This window comes from Ambystoma mexicanum, chromosome 12 (genome assembly GCF_040938575.1).
Source record: "Ambystoma mexicanum isolate Mex_15411 chromosome 12, UKY_AmexF1_1, whole genome shotgun sequence".
Lineage (NCBI taxonomy): Eukaryota > Metazoa > Chordata > Amphibia > Caudata > Ambystomatidae > Ambystoma > Ambystoma mexicanum.
The window spans coordinates 741,932,536-741,951,603 of NC_090936.1; positions in this window are offsets into that span (position 1 = coordinate 741,932,536).

Sequence of the window (19,068 nt, forward strand, 5' to 3'; positions counted from 1 at the left end):
TGCTGCAAGAGTGCATGAACCAGTCTGTCTAAGAGGGTTGTAACAGGGACGCATCTGCTCTCCAAAGCACTCTTCTCTTCCACCTCAACAATCCTGAATGCACAGTTGTGGTCACATATTCCAAGTCAGAATAAATCATCACTCGACATCCCTGTGCTTCCTCTAGTGCCTTGATAAGAGAAATTAGTTCTGTGGCATGGGCAGAATAATGCACTGGTAGTCTTCGATGGATAAGAACCTCATACTTTCCATCAACCAACCAGACCACTGCTGTCTCAGTATGTTGCTGACTGGTCTTCCAGTGAATAGTCACTGACCCATCAACAAAGAACCCCTTATTGCCATCTGGGCACAATCTTGTGCTTTGGGTGCATCATCGTCCGGGCCCTTGTATGTGGCGCAGTCATGGACGTCATCAGGGTCAGTAATGGGTTCTGTCAGAAAGGTGGCAGGGTTTACAATTTTACAGCCAACAATGTAGATAGATGGACTGGAAAGAACATCACGAGCAGCAGCCCTCTGTGGTGTTAACGTGGATTTCGATCACTCAAGTATCGCAAACACTGCATGTTCCACGTACAGAGTTACTGAGCACGTCATGGTAATCGCGACTGACTTCTCAATGGCATAAGTAGCTGCAGCTAATGCTTGTTCACAGGGGAACTGTCCTTGTGTGAAGGATTTAGATGGTTTGCTCAGAGACATTTGATAGTTCAAATGGGACAACCTTTATCCCGGGGGCACTGGTGTCCGAAATCTCAACTTGTGTTTTGGCAGCTCAAGACCTCTGTCTTGGCTCCCATGTGTTTGTCCTTCATGACCGTCCATAGCACTACTTGTGTAAGGCCATTCATAGGTCTTTCTAATTTTGCAAAGCTCTAGCAAGATACATTTATTTGTGGATATGTATACATGTTCCCTACCTCGCCTGGGGTGGCGTTGGAATATTCGAGCACAAGGCCTTGTTGTTCTTTATCTCAACATGGACTGCAAGGGTGCAGGCCTAACTTCGAATATGGTATCACTTCTATATTTCTCGTCATTTGGCAGGGGACTTGCGCCATACGTGGTGTACGCATACCTTATGTCTAACATTCTAGGGCTGTTTTTAGTTTTAGCTTAGACCTATACGAAGTTCTATAATTGATACACATTGCACTATTTTCCTTTGCCCATAGGACTCCCCCCAACCCCTTAAACATGCTTATGATTTTTTCCTGTGTATTAGTATATTTTCTGCAATCTAAATCGCTTGGGAGGGGCTGGGATCTTAACGTGCATCCCAACAAACATGATACCTGCTAAGACATCTAAGTCATATCGCCAGGCTAGACCCGACTTGGAGGCAAGCCTAATGTAGGTACCTGGGGAGGTAGCAAGACCAGGTCAGTGGGTATTACCATTCTGTCCTCGTGTGGTTCCAACTCTCCCCTGCTACTATATAAGTCAAATCCAATAGATGCTCTGTAGTTACTGCTGGATCAGAGGCTCTGTTACTAAGTTTTTCAAATCCTAGGGTTCCCCAGTTTGAATCAACTAAGAGCGATCTCACTGCTGACAATATATATGAGGAGCCCAGAATGAGACACGGACACAGAAAGCTCATTGGTGTGCCTATACACTTTTATTCAAAATAAAGTTGGAAAAAGACTTGCTGTCCCTATTCTAGGAGGTGTTTCGCTACCTCAACCAAAACTAAGGGTCGGTCCAATGACAAGATGTCCAAAGCAAAAATGTCCTGTGTCCGAAATACTATTCTGGTCCTTACATTTTAAAAGTAACTCTAAGGTGAAAAGGATAATTTCTTTAGCCTCAAAAGTGTACAAATGTTCAAATTCAAAAGGAATGGCATAACCCCAACACAAAAAAGTGTCCAATTGATACATCCACAGTTCCAGAGGATTGTTCCCTTTCCCAAGTTGTCATGACTCCCAACCCATCTGCTTCTTTCAGACCTGGCTCCTCAGGTTCAGCGCAGCGATTTTGCCACTCATTGTTCTATCGGGGCGCTGCTAGCCCCTTCTACACAAGGTGGAAGCTGTTGGGAATGTTGCCATGGCAGCGGGCGGCATCCATGAGACGTATTGTTACAACACTGAGTTCCACTGCCTCATGCAGTCACGTGTCATGGAACGCGGCCTCGCGTCACCAGCTTCGCTTTACAATAAACCATAAAGCACCGCACATCACGCGATCGGGTGCTCCTAATTAGAGTTCTTTCTGTTCAATCGTGGTTGCTGTTACAGTTTTTGCTCCTTTGTTACTACCTACCGTTGCCGACTCATACCGTCACCTGGATTGATTCTGCCTATGACCTCTTCTCTTGTTACATCCCGTCTCCTGTTAGACCTCTGACTGTCCCCAGATTCTGCCTGCATTCCTGCTTTGCTGAGTACTTCCGACTGCACATTAACAGCACAGCCTTCTTTGGATTGCTCTGGTGTTTCTCTTCATTAACCTTTTCTCCACAATTTCATTTGTACACTCCCTTCTTCAGTGTGTAGCGGTTCACCATTTCCTGCTCCCTTCCATTGCATAATGGTTCACACTCTGGCGTCATTTCAATACTAGACAACCGCCTCCTATTCTTGCTTCAGCCATTATCTTTTCTGGATTACCCTTTCCACTTAGTACGGTTTAAAGTGCACTTGACTTTGGACGCTCTGCAGAAAACAACAGTGTGCACCATCCTGACTCTAGTTTGTCCCTTGTGCTGTTCAGGTGTAGTCCCTCACTAACCTTCCTTCCTTCTCATTTCACCTTACCTTTTCTTTATCCTGGACTCCTTGTTGGACTACATTTGTCATCTCAGTAAGACTCTAATCATTCTCTGTTACCTAGAAAGTAGGGGTGGCGGAAGGGGAAGGGTAGGTCATTGGCTAAACCTTTCCTAACACTCACCTTCTTTCATCGGGGAAGACCTTTACACTATGTGTCAAATGTATTTGACCACTCTTGGATTCAACCACACCCAGGTCAGTGTACTCTCCTTACAGGGTTTACGATACCCAATCCTAGGACACTACTGATCTGCACTTCCTTAATTGTTCATAGCCTGGTGTTCCTGTGGGCATTGACCCTCTCCCTTTCAAATGATCTGCTCCTTTAGTTTGTTCTATCTATACAACTAGTGAGGTGTATCATAGGCAATGTCTTCTCTGATAGAGGAGACCTGGGCTCATCAGAGCTCAGGCTTAGTACATAACCCAGCTAATATTGAACTACACAAATACCTTGGTGAGTATTCTACATACCCATTATTCTGGATGGTAGAAGAGCACCTTGGTGAGTACTTGGCATTAGCTGTTGTTTCCAAATTGTGACAGTTTGTGACACGGGTTTTCCCTTTAAGATATTTTAAACTCCTAAGGGTATGAGTCTTCCTTGGAATTCTCTGATCAACAAAAAACTTGTACACATAACAACTTGGCTGTTAGTCCCAATTTCACAGGATACCTGGTGTTCTCCCCTGCCAGGTTTCTTTTCCACTTTAATGTAACCTTTTCTCACAGCCCCTTCTAGGTGGAGAGGGCAGGAGCCCCTCCCACCCCTTGCTGCACAGCAACTAACTCAGGCAACGTTGACCCGACGACTGAACCCTTTACCTTTGTCTGCTACGCTCCCTATCTGGTGAGACATGCAATATCTAGCTTCTTCAGCCCTACTAGTGCATTTGCCACACTTTTTGAGGCGGTCTGCCTCATCTGCGCACCCAACCTGCCTTTGCGATGATCGTAATCGCTGCAGATCTGCATTTTTTTTATAAAACAAAATGCCGGGCGCTTTGGGGCACCAAAGCGAGGCTGAGCTTCCCTTGGTTGCTAAGCAACGCGTTTTAATATTTCCTGGAATCATCTGCCGGCAGGTGCAAGGAGCCAGCCCGACAAAGGCCAGACCAAGGCCTTGTTTTCCCAGTGGGATCAGTTGCCCGTTCTAGGTGGAGAGGGCAGCAGCCCCTCGCACCCTTGCCGCACAGCAACTAACTCAAGCAACGTTGACCCGACGACCGATGCTGTACCTTTGTTTACTACGTTCCCTATCTGGTGAGGCCTGTAATATCTGGCTTCAGCAGCCCTACTAGTGCATTTGGTGCACTTTTTGAGGCGGTCTGCCTCATCTGCACGCCCAACCTGCCTTTGCGATCATATTCGCTGCATCTTCACTGCTTTTTGATAAAACAAAATGCCTGGCGCTTCGAGGCATCAAAGCAAGACTGAGCTTCCCTTGGTTGCTAAGCAACGTGTTTGAATATTTCCTGGAAGCATCTGCCGGCAGGCGGAAGGAGCCGGCCCGACAAAGGCCAGATCAAGGGCCTGTTTGCCCCTGTTCACCACTGGGCATCAGGGGCAACTTCTTCCTCTTTCAGCCGCCCATTACGGTCTAAGCCACACAGGGATTACATGCTCCACAACAGCTTTCGCGATACACGCGAGTACCGCAGTGACTTTTTTGAGAACTCTGTAATATCAAATATCACCCACCATACCGCCAGATCTAATAACAGCCCTGGGCCCCTTTGCCTCGCTGCACTCACCCCTTGCGGTCCTGCTCCCACCAGAACCCTGAGAGCCTTAAAACCACTGCAAAAGGGCTCCTGGAGTCAGTCCTGGCACCTTTGGCACCAGGCTCATATGTAGGAAGGAAGGGCTGTTCAAACTAGGTCCCATTTATGTACATGGGCCTTTAAATCCAACATGGAAGCACCCACACAGTCTAGTTCTAAGAACCAAGCCATGCGGTCTATTGTTTTGGGTGTGGCAGCCCTGGAACTACTTTCCCTGATACTACTTTACTTGGGCTATATAAACCACACCCTGACTGCAGAACACGCTTCGTGTTATTCTGCAACCCGTAGCATGACGCTCACTGTGTCCAGCTCCTGGTCTTCAGCATCTTCCTGTAATCCTGCAAGAAAAAGAACAAGATTATTCTGTCTTACCTGAGAAAACACCATCCAGAACTCAGCATCTCAACTGGGCTGCAATCTGTGGAAACCGATAGAAGAAGAAACATCACTCACCTGTGAGTACTAGCTTAACGACTTTGGGCGAACTGCTACCACAGCTGCTGTTCGAACATTGCGACCTGCAATAACACACGCTTCCATCCGGAGCACCACAGCAACATCTGCAAAAGAAAAGAGAGAGATTCCGGTTCGCTTTCATCAAAGAACCGCACAGCGCTGTACTTACCTTAACGGATTCCGGGGGCCTGTTTTCATTGTGCTCTCATCCACTCGCAGCACCACAGCGGCCGGTGAGGAGAAGAAGAAGAAAACACAGGTTAGCTTTAAAAAGACAATAAAGGCGCTGCGCTTCGTGCTTTCTCTTACCTAGAAAGCATGCCTCTCCATCCAGCATGCCAGCATCAAGACCTTCGCACCTGAAAAGAAGGAGATAAAGACATTAACGAATTCCCACCATAAACAGAACAAAGACTTACAATTAACAAACCTACCTGCCTACCAGCAGATTCGGGCACCAGTGAAGCAACTCGGGTAGCTCGCCAACAAACGTCAAGCGCACCTGCACAAGAAATGCAGGACGGATAGATCAACCTACAAATAACTAAGGTGAGAAAAGAACCCAGTGGGGAGGGATTCGGTCAGAGGGAGGTGGGAGATTCACCCATTAGAGACAGTTACCACAAATCCTCCTTTCTGTAATTGCAGATTCATTATTCAGCACTGGGCAACTACACATCCAGGGTTCCAGATCTCAGAGCCTTCCAGACGCCCCGGGAATAACAGGTGAGCGTAACACTGGCTGAACACATCTGCATATGCCACTCACACTCCACAGCAGTGCTTCGATGCAACTACAATCGCGACATTTCTCCCACATATCTTGCCGCTAGGTAGCTTTCAGCTCCCTGTCTATTGAACCAGTGCAACACTGCCACAATGTAATTTTGACCTTAACACCCTTTGCCTCTAAAACCGCATGTTACGTGATGGTTAGGAGACGTACCCTGCATTGTCTATAACTGCAATAACCAGACCCTTACGGTATTGACCATCATATTACTGTGCCTCAGACCTCATGTTTTTTTGGTTGCTCCCACCCATATCGGTCTAGCCTACTAGCCCAGTCTACTATTGTGCCTGCCATTGCTAAAATTGTCAGACTAGCCTATTTGCCTGCCTGTCATTGCTAAAATTGTCGGACTAGCCTATTTGTCTGCCTGCCATTGTTAATTGGCATACTAACCTATTTGCCTGACTGCCATTTTTAATTGGCAGACTAGCCTATTCGGCTGCCTGCAATTGTTAATTGTCAGACTAGTCTTTTTGCCGGACTAGCCTACTCTGCTGTTCATAATAACCTTAGCCCAGTCTACTGTTGTGCCTGCCATTGCTAAATTGTCAGACTAGCCTATTTGTCTAGTCCTAGTGCCAGAACACGTAAAGCCCCCTTATCCTACATTAACCCTTGCCACTAAACCCATTGCTATTACTCATGCCACTACTCATGACATCAAATACCCCATCACCACACTCACACCAGAGCCCACCCAGAAGCACAGCAACTTTGAAGAAAACCATTCTCTTTCCATCTCAGGCAAGGCAAGACACTCTCGCCTAAGATCACAAACCCAGTATCGGGTCAACTGCCCCTCATCTGATCATACACCACGAAAGCACTCAGCTTCTACGGACCACCACCTTTTGTCCAAAAATAATACCAAACTAAGTCTACCTTCTACACCTATGACCCCCTTGATAATGAACACCCTGATGCTGAAACCTCCTACCACCTTTCAAGTCGCCCTCATAAATGCCCGCTCCATAGGAGCTAATGCCATTGAAATTCATGACCTCATCGCAGAATCACATCTTGAAATATTTGTAATCACCAAATCATGGCTTCACCAAGCCTCTGGCCCTCTCCTCACCATCGCTATCCCACCATCCTCAGATCGGACAGGATCCACTCACATGGAGGTGGTGTTGCTATCAACGCCAAGACTAAACTCCAATTAAGACCATGCCCCATTGAAAACATTGCAGGTTCCGAAATGTTGCTCACCAAACTTCCCATCAATGAAAAAACATCACAATATATGGGTGATCTATAGATCTCCGAATTCCAACAGTCATCCTGAAACAGATATCCCACTACTATTAGCTCCTCTCATCTAGCCCAAAACCAGATGCATCATCTTGGAAGACTTGAACATAGGATTTAATGATTGCCTTGACCCTAAAGCAGAAGCACTACACTCTTTCCTGAAGGATATGAGCTTTACCCAACTAGTGAATGCCCCTACCCGCATCAAAGGAAGAACCCTTGATTAGATCCTCTCACTCAACATGGACATTTACATCAACTCTATTTCTCCGCTAGACTGGACAGATCATCGTAACATCATGTTCACCATGAATGCCATTGAACCCCCTCCCACCAATCCCAAAACTACCAACTCTTATGAAACCAGAAATCCTCGTAAACTCAGACCTGAAAACTTAGTGTCCCTGCTCTCCAAAGCTTTAGATACCTTGTCTTTCTCCAATGACAACCCCTGCCTACTAGCTGATGCTTACCACAACTGCCTCACGTCCACCATCAATGCAGTAGCTCCTCTCACCACCAAAACCAAACGGCCCAACAAACGATTGTGCTTCTGGTTCAATGAGGATCTTGTCACACTCAGGAAAACCAAACACGCCCTCGAACACACTTTCAGAAAACATCTCACAGCAGAGACCGAAAAGGCCTACCAAGAGGCAAATAAAAACTATAAAATAGCTATTATCACCCATAAAGCCAATGCCTATAATGCTCGGATCAGCAATGCTGTGTCTGACTCAAAAGAATTATTCTCAATCCTAAAAGAATTGGAAAATCCAGTCCCAGCCACAAACTCCACTAACACCAGCAAATAGTAGTGTACCACTATCCAAGACGCCCTAGCTGCCAAGATTGACCTACTTCAAAACAAAATTACAACCAAAAAACAACTTCTAGCGGACAAACCTGTGTCTGACAATCTCCTACCGACTCTCAATGAGAACACCAACCCTATATTCTATTTCACCCCCGTCTCTCAAGAATTAGTGTTTGATACTATATCCAAGTTCAAAGCATCTAACTGCAAAGGAGATTGTGTCCCAGCAAAAGAAGTTAAATCATGTGCCCACACACTGACACCTATCATAACTAACTTTGTAAACGCATCCTTTAATGCCAAATTGGTTCCAGCCAGCATTAAGGAAGCTTGGGTTACACCCTTCTTAAAAAAAAAAAACAGCATCGACCCCGCTGTGCCCACTAATTATAGCCCAACAACAACAGTTCCGTTCCTACTCAAAATCCTCGACGAAATAGCATACAACCAAGTCCAAGCACACCTGGAATAGAAACCAGCTCCTTGGCACTACACAATCTGGTTTCCGTCCTAACCACAGAATGCAAACAGCCCTCCTGAATCTCAAAATCCAAATGGATTACATCAGAGACACAGGAAGACTCTGCATCCTCCTCCTACTGGACTTATCTGCAGCGTTCGATCTTGTGGATCATGATAAACTCTTTTCTACTCTAGCAAGAGACTTCTCCACTGACGCCACTATGTGGATTAAATCCTTCCTTGCGGTACACACTTCCAGAGTCTCCATAGGCAAAGAAGCCACAGACCCCATACCATAGACCATTCCATTGATCTACTGCAAGGATCCTGCCTCTCACCCACCCTCAACAACGCATATACGAAGCTTCTCTTATCAGCACTAGACGATATGGGTGTCATCTACACAAAATTTGCAGAGGACACCCAGATCCTTATCCTGCTGTCAGGGAACTACACCCAAGATACTCTGACCATCAACAAAATCTATGCCATAATCCAAAATTGGATGACATTAAACAGCCTCTGCCTCAACGATGAGAAGACAGAGATTCTCATTGTGGGCCCCCAATCCAAAATAAGCACTCTTCATTCAGACTACTCTGCCATCATCACAGATGGTACCGCAATACCGGTACTGAAGCATGTAAAAACTCTAGGAGTCTACTTGGACGCTAACCTTTCAATGTCCAAACACATCAACACCCTCTCATCCTGCACTTCCTACACATCTAAATTTATTGCACTCAATCGCCAATTCCTGACCCTCACTAACTGCATCACACTAGCCAGGGCCTTGATATTACCAACGCTTGACTATCATAATGTACTATTACTCGGTACTTCCATCTCCAACCTCAATAAATTGAAAACTTATACAAAACAAAGCCCTTCGAGCCGCACTCGTAATAAGGAAATCTGACCATATTTCCAAAACTAGAAGAGAACACCACTGGTTACCCAACAAAACAAGAGTCATCTTCAAAACTCTGCGTATCACCTTCAAATGCCTCCATAAAAATGCTCCCATCTACCTCAACCATGCGATTGCCAAAAAAGAAATCACCAGATCCATAAGATCCAACAACCATGCACTTCCAGCAATACCTTGCTACAAAAACACCAGAGCAGGGGGCAGTAGCTTCCAATATCTAGCCCGTAACACTGGAACTCCTTACCGCTCAACATCAAAAATGAAGAAACCCTCACCGGCTTCAAAAAACTGTTAAAAACTTGCCTATTTGATCTATATCATTAATAACCACCATCATAATACTTGTAAATAGTTCTGTACTGGTTTATACCACTTTGCTTTGTAAATAACTATGTCTCATTTTTATACTTCGGGTTAATATCCTATGATATGTAACTGTAATTGCGCCGTAATGGCCTTTTGAATGTATGTTTTATTAAGCTGTCTGTAACCTCGCAGAGATACCTAAGGGTTTGGGCGTGTAACAAATGCAATAAATAAATAAATAAAAATAAATAAATAAATAAATAAATAAATAAAACAGTCTTAGTTTTGCTGGTTTCTTCTTCTTCCACATGTGATTCACTTTACACACTTGCCAACTTGACTTTACCTGGTATACTCTCCTGCCAGGGCTTTCTCATGTGCTTCACTTAAACTTTCAAATGTGACTTTGCTTGGTATACTCTCCTGCCAGGGCATTCTCATGTATTTTATTTGACACACTTGCAAACTTGTATATATCTTGCATTCATTCCATTATTTCCCCTTTTTAAACATTGGGTCTCACATTCCCTTGGATGCTCTTCCTTTATCTTTATTTTTCCTTGATCAGATTGCCAAAGTGCCCCGGTGTCCCAGTTTCCCTCCTGAGGAATCACCAGCTTTTTGTGGTGACTTTATTAAGGTTGGCAAAACACGCCAGTGCCCCAGTTTCCCCCTGAGAACTCACCAGCTTTCTGTGGTGTCCTTCAGTTCTCCCACAGTGAACGTCAAGTGGCCCTTCGGCATCCCAACCCCACTTCCTGGGCTCACAGACTTTGCTTGTTAGCTCCTGCGTCCTTCGCAGCTCCTGTCTACCTGCTGTGTGCTACTCTGTGTTCGGGTGGAATGGATATCTCTATACGGCAGGACATTTTCCCTTCTCTTCCTCTCGTGGCTTCTATGAGGCTGTCATGATGCCTACCCCCGGGCATCCGGATCAAGCCCATCAGCCCCGGGAGCAGGCATCCAGACATTTACAAAAACCCCAGCAGCCCCAGCTAGGGGCTGTCTGGGTTCAGTCCTGGAGCCGTAGGCACCAGGCTCATAATAAAAATCAGTCCTGGCGCCATAGGCGCCAGGCTCATAGACAGTACTTACCTCATGCAGACCCTGCTGCAAATAAATCCAAGCCAACGTGTGGCCTGGATGGGACTATTTTACCACAGGGACTATTTTTTACTCGGGTGTGGTCCTGGGGAACTTCTTTCCTGGGACTACTTTGGAGGCTATTTAAACCACGCCCGAACAGCAGCACATGCTTCGTGTTATTCTGCATCCAGCAGCATGACTCTCACCGTGCCTGCAGCCAGCATCCAGTCTTCTGCCATGCCCGCGTGCCTGCAACCAGCATCCAGTCTTCTGCCACGCCTGCCTCGAATCCGGAGCTCCTAGAATAAAGAGGAAGAAAAGGACAAGATTAGAAAACTAACTTATTTCAAATTCCTCACCTGATTCCAGATCCATTTCATCGCCCGACCTGGAAAGTACATCAGTCCTGCACGCGTCGCTTCGCCAGCTCCAGCACGGCGCCATACTCACCAGTTCTCACAGCAACTTTCGATCCGGCACTGTCTCCATCATTTCTTCGCCGTACTCCGGCACCTAGGGGTACAAGAATAACAAGGTGAGCCAAGGGAATCAACAAATACCTCTTGCCACCATAGACTTACCTGATTTACCACTGGCGGTATTATTCTCCATATCTTCATATGCCGCATCTGTAAAGAGGGAGAAAAAGAACACGTTAACGCATGCAATAGTTACCGGACAGCGTTGGGTAACACAGACTCTTACCTGAACGCCAGCAGCAGCTACGAGACCTTCTTCTCACAAACTCAGTTGCAACTTAAGGAAGGGGACAAGAGTGAACATCGGGCACATTGAACTCTTTGAACTTGATACTTACCAATCCCGCCTGGGACTTCAGAGTCAATGCTACCGGAACTCTCCCAACGCCTTCAAACCAGTGAAGTAATGGTATCTACGTGCCCCTGCAAGACACGCAGGATGGAGAGCTCATCTTTTACAAACATAAGGTGAGGTTACTAAGGGGATATCGAAGGTGATTAGTGGGGGACAGTGAGAACAGTTGGGAGGCCATCACTAAAACCCACAGGTGGCTAATCCCTGTCTCCACTTGCAGGAAAATACTTCTTCGGGTCCAGCAGACAAGACTAGGCGGGCCAGTCCAGACAGTCATCTCTGCACTACGCATCACGTTGATGGAGACCGCAGCTGTCCGGATCCGATCGACACCCCTCTGGGGTCCAGGTGAGCGCAACAGAGGCAGACTAGTTCCTACAGTCTTCTTTCACTGACCTTCCCCTTGAGTCGGTTGACTTCACGGCCTTCCTTGCAGCACAGTAGTCCCTTGGGTCAACACCGAGAGGACAAGGCTTCACCAGGAAGCATCTCCCAACTGTTAGCTAGTTAGGGTTTTTAAATGTGCAAGCACCTATTATGCACTCACAACCATTAGAGCACACCTTGGGCTTCTCACCTTTACAGATCCTCATTACTCAATTCATCTTTCTTGTTGCAGTACTTTCATATGCATGGAAATGGTAGTCAGTTCTTGATAACGTATGTATAGAACATTGGAAGGTATTCTCAGTAGCTACCATGGGTAGTTGAATGGAGCCATGAGAGTATGCCATTAAGGCATGGGGAATGGAAGGGGTATCCCTAAGAGGAAAAATGGGATATCATGTCTCATCCGATGATTTTGTATCACCCCTCTGGGAGTCACCTGCCATGTGGCCCTCCCTCATATTGCCACACCCGGGGTCAGCATCAGGTAGTGGGTGTCATCCCCTGTCCATGTGAGAGATTGCTGCAGGGAAAGGAGTAATGACATCTGTATCTCTACTTGTGGTGTTCCCCAGGGGTCTAACCTCTCTCTCCCTGGCTGTTCAACCATTACCTGGCACTTCTTGCCCACCGCATTGCAGCTCTCTGCCCTAACTTTCAGTGCTATGCGGATGACGCTCAACTCATTTTCAGGATCCCTTCTGCCATCTCTTCTTCTCTCATCTCTGACTGTGTCTGCTATCCAGGAGTGGTGTGCTGCAAATGATATGTGCCTTAATGCCAGTCAGACCAAGATTCTCCTCATCGGCACACCTACTCCCTCCTTTCCTATCACTCTCTTGCCAGCCTCTCTTGGCCCTCCTCCTGCTCTCACCTCTGAGGCTAGAATCCTCTGGGTCATCTTTGACTCCAAACTCTCCTTCTCTCCTCACATCTCTGATGTCTCTAAGAAGTCCCACTACCAGCTGCACCACCTCAGAGGTATTCTTCATTTCCTCTCCTTCCCCCAGAAGCTCACTGGTTCCAGAGCTTGGTTCTCTCTAGGCTGGACTACTGCAACAGCCTCTTTCTAAATCTGGCTGCCTCCATTCTCCACCTTCTTCAACTCATCCAAAACAGGACTGCAAGACTTGTCCTTGGCCTCAAGCCCAGGGATTGTATCTCTCCAGGACCTGAAATCTCTGCACTGGCTCCCATTGGCAGCGAGAATTAAGTTCGAAACCCTCTGCATTGTCCACAAGGCCTTCTGGGGCCTCACTACCTTCAACTTTCTCTTCCTAAATATCTTCCTCCTCGAGCTCTTCGTTCATCCGCCTCCAATTCCCTCAGGGTCAGTGGCTTCTCCAAGCAATGAGTTGGTGGTAGATCTCTTTCGTCTCCTGGGGCTTCCCTCTGGAACAGCCTCCCTGCCTCTCTGAAACTTGAGGAGAGCCATCTTCGGTTCCAGAAGCACCTCAAGACCTTCCTCTTTGCTTCTGCTTTCACCCCTCCTCTCCCCTGCTGATCTCCTGGCTGAAAATGAAACTGCACTGGTTACCTGGCTACTATCTGATCTCGGGCCCAGGTCCCCTACACGTCGGTTGCACACCTGCACTGCCCCCCTAGCAACCCATGCACTTGGGGACTGTTCTGTATCCCTACAGCCCCCTACCTGCACTTGACACCTGATGTCTGCACTTACCCTTGCACTTGACACCAGCTGGCCGCACTTTTATTTATTGTCCCATTTATCTTACTGTTTATCCTATGCACTTCACTGCCCACTCACCCTTTGCCCTGCATTTTTCCCCTTTCCCCGCCCCCTGCACTTGCACGATCTCAATGTCACCTGGCCTAGTAAAATCGTTGTCTGTCTTCCCTCTGTTCCCCCTTCGTTGTCTCGTCGCACCTTGAAACACTTGTGTGTAGGTGCGTTACAAATGCCATATCATATCAGATTCATCACAGAGGGCTCCCGCAGAGGGGAGGAGTGACATCACAATCGTAGTAATATACAGGCAAAAGTGAAGTGGCAACGCCCTCTAAGAAGAGGCAAGATAGCAATGTCCTGTAGTCCATTGTGTAAATAAGTGTTATTTTGGCTTTGTTGTATACATTATAAATAACATTTTTGGAGTGGGGCGAGGGTAGCCCGATGTGTGTGGACCTGGAGTGTACGAAAAAGGAATTGTGGTAGGGAAACATTTGTGTTGGGGATAGTAGTTTTGAGTGATGGGTTTGTCTGGGGTTATCGTGCAATGAAGCACTGAAGTTTATTGTAGTGTCGGAGCAGGAGAGCCAGAAGGGCAGCCCCTGGAGTTGGTTGTTAGTGATACACTTTGTTGTGCCGATTTTGGTTAATTTGTTATTGTTACCGTCAGTAAAAATGAGCACGCCGATTGAGCGCATGTGCAAGGTGCAAGGAAAGCAGTTTACTGCATGGTCCACGGAGGGCCTGTACAGTAAGCGAATAATATAACACACGTACATGCATGTGTTGTCCACTTAAAAGGCAAGCAGTTAAAGAATAGACAAAGCATACTAGAGTTGTGGAAAATGGATGTCGGCAAAGCCCACGATAATAGTAGAAAGGAAGGGGTTAAGGCACTTGTGCAGGCCACAGCCCGCACCTTTCAGAGGAGAACCCCCAACTGGGAAAGGCACAGATGCCTGTGCCATCGGCTGCGTCGCACATAACCAGAACAAACCAACTACCAACTATAACCTGCAGCAGGGTACATGAAACCCTAGCATGAGCCCACGAGGGACCACAAACCAAATGTATTAGGGAACCACAAACATAAAACAGAAGACCCACTCATTATGGAGATATAAAAGAGCATGCAGGTACCTAGGAGCAGCATTACAGAAGGAGAAGGAACTAGCAAGAGTAACGTGGGGAAACACAGGGGGGGCAGTGTCTGGTGCTAGACACAGATACATGGAAGGCGGGACAGATACTCCTGAAAATGGACAGCGCAGTCACTATGGATGTTAAAATAGAGACAGATGAGGGAGTCCCTGCAGTGAAGGGAAATGATGAGAGCAGGACACGTAGGGAAAGAAGGTGCCAGAACAACAACTATGATACTGTCTTCTCCAAAGGAGAGGAGGAGCCGGAAGAGTGGATAACACATGAGGAACAGAGAGAAATGATGGCGGATGGCAGTAGCAAAGATGAAGAATGGAGGGAGGCCACTGCAGAAGAGGAAGACAGGGAGGCAGTGCCATCGCCACACATGGATTCGAACAACTTAGTGAAGGCATTGCTCTCACTTACAGTGGGAGTAGGTAAAGGGATATATGCCTTTGAGAAGCAAACTGCAGGGTTTACATTAGCAGTGAGGGATATGAAGAGCTTGCTTGCCTCAATATTAGGAGAGCAGACCAATACGATTTGGGAAAAGGCAGAGTATCAAGGGGTACGATTAGAAAGTGACGCACACAATAACTGTTGAGCCCATGTGTGGAGGGCGCTGAGGGATGCCTACCCAGACAAACCAGATACAGGATTGTTCTTGGCACATACGATGAAACCAGACGAGGACCCATCGCTTTACATTAATTCGATTCAGGAGATGTGGCACGAGGAGACGGGATTCATGGATAAAAGCATACCAGTATTTTACAACATGCTGCGTATGGGGCTCAGCACACACGTACAAACATATTTAGATAGAGTAGTGGGCATAGAGGCAAAGATACAGTTGCATACAGTGCATTTCTGCAAGAGAAGTGAGAAGGAAAAAGAGAGAGGTGCAAGCGCAGAGAGCGGAAGCAAAATGGATATAGAAAACATTTGCAAAGGTAAGCGTAGAAGGAGCAGTAGTCACTAATACAGAAGTGGGGACAATTGGATGGGAGAGGGGCAAGGAGACAGAAGAAGGGATGCAGGACGTTTTCAAGGAGGGAAAAGTGGTTCCTAATGAGGAAGGGGGGAGGCTTTGGAGAGTTAATGTCCAGGGTTGGAGTAGCCTGTTGGGTGCGTGGAAGAATGGGGCATTTTGTACAAGGTTGTCGGACTAGGCCTCCCATGCAGTATCAACCTGGAGCACTACCTGATCAATATCACGCATATCAGCCACAGTACAAGATACACATGCCAACTCCAGGAGCCCCCTATGCCCCAGGTCCAGTATGAGCAATCGCTCCTGCATATACCCTTGGACCTGTGCAAGCACAGGCCCTGGTGCCAACACAGCAGCAACCCATGCAATACCAAACATCGAATGCAGTACAGAGCATAGGTAGTATAGCTCAGTGGCAACGTGCTTATCTTGGAAGCAAGACGACACAGAGCAACACACGTTCAAACCCCGGGTCCGTGCTTAGAAACCTCTTCAGTATTTAGAGCATTATAAAAAAAAAGAAAAATACAATTATAATGCAGGAGGTACCTGCTCAAGCTAACATGCCCCCATGGGAACAAAATGCATTATCACATGCTAGCGTGAGCCACTATACGGGAGTAAGTGTCCTGGGGACTAACCATTTCCCGCTTCTAGGGGCAAACACGTATCTGCAGTAGGACAGCCCACAGTGAGCTCTGACGTGTTCAGTCCTGTCTGTCACCCCTGAACCGGAAGAGGAACCCCAGGTGGGATTGAAGATAGGAGATAGAATGTTCACCTTTATGGTGGACATAGGGGCCACCAAACCCTATATCGGGAAAGGGAGGTTTCCATTGACCAACAAAAGTATGGACACACAGGGATTCACTGGGTCTGTTGTCACAGTTCCATTCACTGAAGAGTTACCGATCACTGTGGGTGCACACAAAATGTTCTCATACTTACTCTACTGCAAGGAAAGTCCAGTCAATCTTTTGGGTAGAGATCTGTTAAGCAAGTTAAACATGACCATCTCATTCTTGGACAAAGTGACAGTGTGCGCAATACCAGGCATGCAACACACAAGAGTATTTGTTTATTTATTGGGTATTTATAATGCGCCTATACAGCAAATGGTGTTTCAAGGCACAACAAGACAAAGCAAAGTGGGGGATACACACACAGGGATGAAAGATTAACAAAACGTTCCTACTAGGCCTTGTGAACATTCGGATTGTGCAAGTGCAGTAAGAGTAGCAGCAGTTCTCTAAGCATACTGTAGCACAAGCACTGTGAAAGGGGTACCAATAAATGAGGAGCTGTTTCTCTATGGAGCAACTGTCCTGATAGGATAGCTACCCAGATTGCAGAACATGATATTCTGTATGCCTCTGGAATCCCTGTTCAGACCAGCTGTCCCACAGGAAAAGGCGTCATGTTCACCTAACACATAGAAGCAGTGATTACCAGAAAAGATGCTGTGATCTTAGCAGGAGCGGATTAGGAGGGGGTGGAATGGCACACTGTCCTTTGCAGAGATCCCATAGTACCATTAAGAGAAGTGTCTGACAGAAGGTTGTTCGAGGACATAGAAAAGGAAGGAGAAATGGTATTCAAAATGTGCATACCCGGTCACAATGATACAACACAGAAGTGTATTAATTGCTAAATCACCACCATCCCTTGTGTATGATGACATAGCACAAGTGCCCAGCTGCCTGTGGACTAGCAACCCCATGATGCAAAACTACTATCGCTGCGCACTTCTCTGACGCAGCGATATCCTGGATTATCTCTTTCCTCGCCGTCAGATCCATGAGGGTCTTCTCCCCCTTAGCTGCAGCTGACGCAGCACATGTCCCTTGTGGAGTCCCGCAAGGCTCTTGTGTATCCCCCACGCTTTATAACGTGTTTACTAAACCGCTCTTTGATATATTGGACTATATGGGTGTCTCATACACCAATTACACTGATGACACCCAGATACTCATCCCTATCACTGGCGATTATGTCACCGATGTCAAAGAACTAAATGCAGTCTATACCGTCATCCAGGCCTGGATGGCTCATCACGGACTATGCCTCAATGATGAAAAAACGAGTTATTCATCCTAGTATCGCAGTCCAAACTTGCTAAACTAGACCCCAAATACAAATCTTTCATTATCGATGGCAACATTATCAAAGTCACTAATGTCACCAAAACACTTGGTATTTACTTAGACTCCACTCTCTCTCTCAACAGACAAACCAACTCAGTTACCTCAGCGTCTGCATATACCTGTAAACTGATCACAGCGTGCCGTCCCGTCTTGACAACGGCCAACTGTTTAATCCTTGCTAGAACCCTCATCATGTCCAAAATCGATTATTGCAACGCCCTATATCTAGGGACGAGCCAAAGAACTATCGATAAACTCCAAGTCACGCAGCTCTCAATGTTCCCAGGCGCTCCCACATCTCTTCCACCAGATGTAACTTGCATTGGTTACCCATTACGCACTGCATTTCCCTCAAAGCACTCACCCTAACACACAAAGCCCAGAATAACGCAGCACTGGCCTACTTGTCCTCACGCTTTACACAACACACTGCAACTAGACCACCGCGTTCGGCCCAGGTTCACACCCTAACTATTCCTAGTTTCAAGATGCGGACAGCCAAAGGCTCGAGCTTCCCAGTCCTTGCGGCCAAGCTGTGGAACTCTCTACCGAATGCTCTCAGAAATGTTCCTGCCTTCCAATCCTTCAAAAATAAAACAAAACTGTGGCTTTATGAACAGGAGGCCCTGGCCACCACACTGTAAGCTAGGCAATTGTTAGCAGTAAACTGCCTGCACACTGTACATATTGTATACGCTCAGCTGTTCTGTTCTCCCTGCAAAAGTCCTATCCTCGATGTAGATATGTATAATGTAATGTACCTATTATTGCAACTTGGAACCGCATTGTAAACATGCGCCCTGATGCCCTTGGGCAGGGTGCGCACTATAAATAAACAAAATACAAATACAAATACTAAAAATCATAGTAGCAGTACAGATCAGGCTCATCCCAGGTGCAATTATGCATCAAGTTAAGCAATACCCAATGTCCAGGGAGGCTGATGAAGGAATATATGACACTATAGCTGCAGTATTTGAACAAGGCATTATAGTCCCATACACATCCCCATGTAACAAGGCAATTTACTTTGTGAAAAAAGCAGAAGGATCCTCTTGGAGGATGACACAAGATCTCTGCCCTTTAAATAACATTGTTGAGGCGGAGTTCCCAGTAGTACCCAATCCAGCCACCATCCTGTGTAACATACTGTCACAAATCCTGAGATATCTGGGAGCCCCTTCCCATGAGGCCAGGGTGGTTA